A 6,563-nucleotide genomic window follows, 5' to 3' on the forward strand; every position below is an offset into this window, starting at 1 on the left:
CACAAATATAGAAATGTGATTTGATCGGAAGGGGAGCCATGCACCATACACTGGAGGCAACATCACTAAACAAATCACCAATTCTAAAAGCAAAGCAACAATGCACAGCAATTAGAGGCACTGCAAATACAGTAATAGGGGACAGAAATGTAAATTGAAAACTGCCTTGTCTACAGGATGACAGAAATGGTGCTGATAATCTGGAAAGTGACATCTAGGTCATATCCAACATAAGAATGAGAGCCTTCGCTGTGTCAGACCAAAGCTCCGCCAGCCTGCAGTTTGATTCCAGCTGTGCCTAACCAGATGCCTCCAGGAAGGTTGCAAGCAGGGCGTGAAGACATCAGTCCTCCTTTGCTGGTTGAGAGCTTCTGTTGATAAGCCTCTAAACATGGAGTCTTAATTTGGCCATCATGTCGCTATAAATTCTCATATTCTCCATGAGCTTGTTTCATCCTTTTAAAAAGCCATCTGAGCCAGATAGCCGAAATGGTGCCTTCCAAATGGTATTGGACTCCAACTCTCATCAACTTCAGCCAGTCAGGGATGATGGGAACTGTAGTCCACCAACATCTGGAGGGAACCACATTGGCTATCCCTGATCTAAGCTTTTGACTATTACAAGTTCTTTGGTAATGTATTCAGAAAGCTAATTATGTGTGAAGCCATGCATACACGTGGTTGTTATCTGAAGTGCTTCATGTGCACCCCCTGAGGGGTGTGTGGAGGGTGGTAACAGAAGAACAGGCATTTTCAGTGGTGGCTCCTGGATTGTGGAATGCTCTCCCCAGAGAGATTGTGCCTAGTGCCATCCTTACCAACTCTTAGGCACCAGCCAAAGACATTCCTGACTCAACTGACATTCCACATATTAGGCTCTTAATTGGGGTCACATGGTATAAAGACACCTTAGCCTACATAGATGTTCATCTTTTAGCAGGCTGGGGTAGGATTTGCATTTTTTAATATTATTGCAGAATGAGCACTTTTAGTTAATGACGTTCTTTTATCTTTTTGACGTATTCTACATTTTGTGTTATGAATGCTTTTGCCATTGTAAGTCCCTTTGAGACCTTAATGTAGTAAATGAATGCAATGAATTAATAACAAAGACTTTCTGTGTGAAAACTGTATTGTATAAAAAGGTCCCCATTTACCTTTTTTAGTTTACCCCAGAGGTAGATCTGGCCCTCACTTCTAAATGAAGCAGTCGCAAGCACATTTGCTTGGTGGCCTATAAGAGTGCTGGTGAGACAGCAAGTAAAAGCCATTTTGAACAATAAAGGTAAAGGTAAAGGTACCCCTGCCCGTACGGGCCAGTCTTGACAGACTCTGGGGTTGTGCGCCCATCTCACTCAAGAGGCCAGGGGCCAGCGCTGTCCGGAGACACTTCCGGGTCACGTGGCCAGCGTGACATCGCTGCTCTGGCGAGCCAGAGCCGCACACGGAAACGCCGTTTACCTTCCCGCTAGTAAGCGGTCCCTATTTATCTACTTGCACCCGGAGGTGCTTTCGAACTGCTAGGTTGGCAGGCGCTGGGACCGAGCAGCGGGAGCGCACCCCGCCGCAGGGATTTGAACCGCCGACCTTTCGATCGGCAAGTCCTAGGCACTGAGGCTTTAACCCACAGCGCCACCTGCGTCCCATTTTGAACAATAGGTTGTAGTAAATTGGACATACAACTGAGGGTACCCTCAAGCAGAGCTGCAGCCAGTCCCAGTTCTCTTACTATTGTATCTGCATAGCACACAGACTTGCAAACATACACCTCCACAGTATTATATTACATTTCTGCACATATTTGCAATATCATTTACAGGTATAACTTCAGCATGTGCAATGAGTGAAGCAGCTGGCAACAGCTGGCATGTGAAAGATGATTCTGAACCACCACTAGCTTCATGCCAGAGAAGATGAGTTCAGCAGGTGAGGGTTTCTCATCCATGACAGTTGTGTCATGGAAGGTTCTGCACCTGTTCATCCTCTCCATGCTCTGAAAGGTATAGGAACCAATTGGGGGTTAGGGATTGGAATAAGGCAGATCAACTGGGATAGCCAATAGTTGGGGCCAATATAATTGCTCTACACAGCTGTAAAGAGCCAGGTTAGGATGTAGAGGTTAGGTTCTAAACCCCACTCAGTCATGAAGCTCACTGGGTGACCTTGGACCAGTCATTGCCTCTCAGACTAACCTACCTCACAGGGTTGTTGTGGGGACTGAGGAGGGGGGGGGAACCATGCATGCTACCTTGAGAAAACAAAGGTGGAATATAAATGAAACACAAAAAATAAATATAAATGAAATACTTAAAATGCAAAGCCTGTGTGGTTACACTTCAATCATAGCACTGTAGAGTTGGAAGGGACCACCAAGGGCTATCTAGTCCAACCCCCCCCCTAAATGCAGGAATCTCGATTAAAGCATCCATGCAGATGGCTATCCAACCTCTGCATTAAGATCTCCAAGGAAGGAGAGTCCACAACTTTCAAAACATTTACTCTGGAGTTCTGTTAATGGGACTATTCTGGAGCAAACTACAGGAGGTTTTACAAATCTACCAGTACCACCATAAAAAGCTTTCTTGGATAGGGAAGAGTCTTTTGTTCCCTTTTTTTGCTTTGAGTATCTGTAGCTGATTTTGGCAAGAAGACCCTCAACTCCTTTAACAGCAACAGCTTGCATAATAGCAATGGCAGATACAGTCCTTTCCAACATCAGACCTGCCCAAAAATCTAGAACAGTGTTTCCCAACCTTGGGCCTCCAGCTGTTTTTGAACTACAATTCCCATCATCCCTGACCACTGGTCTTGCTAGCTAGGGATGATGGGAGTTGTAGTCCAAAAACAGCTGGAGGCCCAAGGTTGGGAAACACTGATCTAGAAGATAGATCTAATGGACTGAGCCAGATAACTGCAATCTTCTGTCTTTTGCTTATTTCTCTCTCCCCACTCCCAACTCTTTCCCTCTCAATATATTGATGATTTTGCCATCATCTATATTCTCTGCTTCCATCAGCCCTAGCATTCCTTACTTTTGCTCTTTTTCAGTTTGTTTCATAATCTGATACATAGAAGGGGTTTTCTGGGGTGGGGTGGGGGATGGCAGAGACATATGAAGGATGCATTATTTCTGTGTGATCCATCTGTGTTTATCCGTTCACTCCACTATCTCTCACTCTCAGTTTCTATTAATCCTCAGCTCATCAGTCTTAAATCCCTCGTGCCCTCTGATTCATTTACGATGCAGGCGACTAACAATTTAAAACAACAGCAATAACCCACCCTCTGAGGTGACTCCTCTGAGATCCCTCGAGTTAAGATGCTAGGTAGCCCTCAAAATTATACCCCTACATTTTGGATATGGGCCGTGAAAGAAAGTGGGTTTGCAACTTGAAATCAAAGGAGCATGTCCCTGCCTGCTGTGCATGTGTTTGCATGGGGGGCGGGGGGGCGGGGGGTAGACGGGAAGACACTTGGGGGAAGAACAGTGGCAAATCTCTCCAGCGAATTTCTCTCCATTGCCCAGAGGGAGGAAACACCATTCCAAACCTCCCCGGCACCCTTCCTGCTGGCAGCGTATTACCATCTACTCTCACAAACGCCAGAGACCGTGTATATGAAGCCATCATAGTCCTTTTCTCCCTTCAGTTATGAAACAGGAATAACAACAACACCCTAAGCGGAGCTGGCGAGACTGAACAGTAACTTGGGGAAACCCCAGCTGGAATCAAATTTTCACCTCTGCTGCTAAGATTAGGCAAGGCTCTCTACTTCAAAGCACGTCCTTCTTCCTGCAACACGGGATATATAATAAAACGACACCTTACAAAGTGGTTGCAAAGCGTGCTGAGATAATATAACTAAAGCGATTTGTATATTCGGGGCGGGGACGACACAAATGCTTAGCATTGCTGCTGCTGCTTCCAATGGTGATGTTGAGGACAGACGAAGAACCCTCGACTGTCCATTGAATGAGCCTCTGCCCATGAGTGGAGTTTTATAGAGCAGGGGACAGAAGGAAGTGATTGCCAGGAGTCCTCTGCAAGTGAGGAAGGAGTCGGACTAAACCCCCTTCTCAACCACGGGGGAAGCTTCTCTTACCCCTTCGCCCTAGGGAAAGTCCTCCCATTCCGCAAACATCAAGAAAGTACTTATAAAAGACCCTCCCTGGAACTCACATGGGAGACACCCCAAGCAGGGGAAGGGAGCTGAAGGTGGCTCCTGCGTCCTCTTTCATAATTTCCCTCTTCTTCATCATCCGAGGAGTAAGGGGATGTAGCAGAAAACCCTGGGCTGCCCAAACAGGCAGCTACTCAACTCTCGAGGGTCCGCTTCCCGTAGGGAACTCTGCACCACGCCTTAATTCAATGGTGGTGTCCCTTGTGGCATCCCAAATTTGGAATGAGGGAAAGGGCAAAAATAAAACTAATACTAATAGGGTGGATGCATCACCTTTCATCTCTCTCTCTCTCTCTCTCTCTCTCTCTCTCTCTCTCTCTCTCTCTCTCTCTCTGCCCCCCATCCCCCTTCCCCGCCCCCCAATAATCGCCTTAGCAGGCTCTCTGCGGGAGAGGAGAGCCGGAGGGAGGGCGTAAAATGGAAGCGGAGAGAAAAGACCCATCGCTTACCCCGCGCGGATGCTGCTGGAAGAGCTCAGGGCTGGAGAGGCGGCGGTGGCGGCGGCGGCGAGGGTGGTCCAGGAGCTGCGCGGGGTCCCGGTGGAGGATGCCGGAGGAGGCTGGTGCTGAGGGAGGGGGCTGGCTGCACCTGCCGCTCCAGGATCTCCTAGGCTTCCCTCCCTGGAGAGACCCAAGCGGGGGTGGAGGGGGCGCGCGGAGAGGCCGGCTGTCGCTCAGATGCACAGAATCCACCCCCTCCCCTCTCTCCCCGGCTGCCAATCAAGCCCGGGGTGGGAGGATCCTGCTGGGATGGAGGAGGAGGAGGAGGAGGGAGCGGGGCTAACTCCCGAGTTGTTCCAAGGAGAGGAGAGGCTACTGCAGGCTTTTGAGGCGGGCGCCTCTGGTGCCCTGCGCAGGGGCGCTGGCAGGAGACCTCCGGGACGCGGCGCTGCTTTCAGCACCAAGGACAGCTCCCGCGGGCTGTTGGCTTGCAGGCAGGAGGCGAACGGATCGCTGCAGCCCTCAATTATTCAGCGCTGCTCTCTCTCTTTCTCTCTCCTCCTCCCTCCCGTGCCCACGTGATCCGCTCAGCAGCACCAGCAGCAGGAGCCGCGAAGACAACCATCCTTCCCCACCACGTGTTAGTCAGACTCAGACAGCGCTAACGTGGCCCCCACGGAGATAACTCCACCACACCCTGGAGGCCAACCTCTTGCTTTGGGCTGGAATTCATAGGGTAATCTTGTCTATGTGTGACAAAAAAGGAAGCCAGACAGTTTCTCTCTCTGTGCATGTGCTAATACTTTGACAAGGAGCCACCGATCCATTCCTATGAAGTGTTTTCTCTGCGCCAGCCGCTTGCCCCCTCCTCGGCCCACATTCCTCCTGCCCAATGATGGCTTGATAGCATGAGAAGAGTTGGGCCTTGAAGAACATCTAGTCCAACGCCTGTCTTCATGCTTTCCGAAGCCAGCGTTGAGAGCATCACTAGCCAAGTGGTGCAGTTAGGGAAGGTTAGACTCTGGACTCAATCCTTTGGAGAATAAGGTGGGCACTTGTCTTTAAATGGAAATGTTTGTTACTTCACTTTCTTCAATTGGTTGTAAGTGCTGCCACTGCTCCATTCCTCTGATGGTGCTTTGACTGCATTCCATGTTACATGTCACTGCCCTGGGACCAAATAGTGAAGTGTGGGTTATAAATAAGTAAGTAAATAAATAATATGAATGATCAGCCCCAAAGTCTTATCTGGATGTTACCAGCGTTCTCAATGCTGTCCAGTCTCTGCTTGAAGATCTTGACCAGAGGCAGAGTGGGAACCCCACCAATCCTCTAGGTATAGAATCATGGGAAAGTAGCAAGAAAACATAAAGTAAAAAATATATCTCCCTTCCTCCGTCCATTCACATAGTGTCTTCTTCTGGCAGCCACCCACAGAGCAGCTGGAAGTTAACTTGTGATGCAATCTTTGCTAGAAAGGTGTGGGAATTAGGAATATAGGAAACTCCATTATGCAGAGTCAGATCATTGGCGTATCTAGTGCAGTATTGTCTACACTGACTTGCAGTAGCTCCCCAGGGCTTCAAGACATCTTCAAATATCTTAAGGGCTGTCACATGAAGGAGGGAGCATGCTTGTTTTCTCCTGCCTGGGAGGATAGGACTTGAACCAATGACTTCAAGTTGCAAGATAGGAGATTCCGACTAAACATTCGGATAAACTTTCTGACAGTAATTGCTGTTCAGCAGTGGAACAGACTCCCACGAGAGGTTGTGGACTCTCCTTCCTTGGAGGTTTCTAAGCAGAGGTTGGGTGGCCATCTGTCACGGATGCTTTAGCTGAGATTCCTGCATTGCAGGGGGTTGGACTAGATACCCCTTACGGTCCCTTCCAACTCTAAGATTCTATTATAAACAAGACTTAGTGTTTTTTCTCTGGTTTTAC

General features: G+C 48.7%; 1 protein-coding gene across 1 annotated transcript in view; it reads right to left on the reverse strand.

Annotated features, from left to right (window-relative positions):
- SLC7A14 (solute carrier family 7 member 14) overlaps positions 1–5,259 on the reverse strand; it is a 47,168-nt gene extending 41,909 nt beyond the window's left edge. The window contains exon 1 of the mRNA XM_083739428.1: positions 4,629–5,259. The gene's annotated coding sequence lies outside the window, so the exon portion shown is untranslated. The remainder of the gene's footprint in view (positions 1–4,628) is intronic.
- Between the last annotated feature and the right edge of the window lie 1,304 nt (positions 5,260–6,563).

This window comes from Podarcis gaigeae (genome assembly GCF_964106915.1).
Source record: "Podarcis gaigeae genome assembly, chromosome: 5".
NCBI classification, from domain to species: Eukaryota; Metazoa; Chordata; class Lepidosauria; order Squamata; family Lacertidae; genus Podarcis; species Podarcis gaigeae.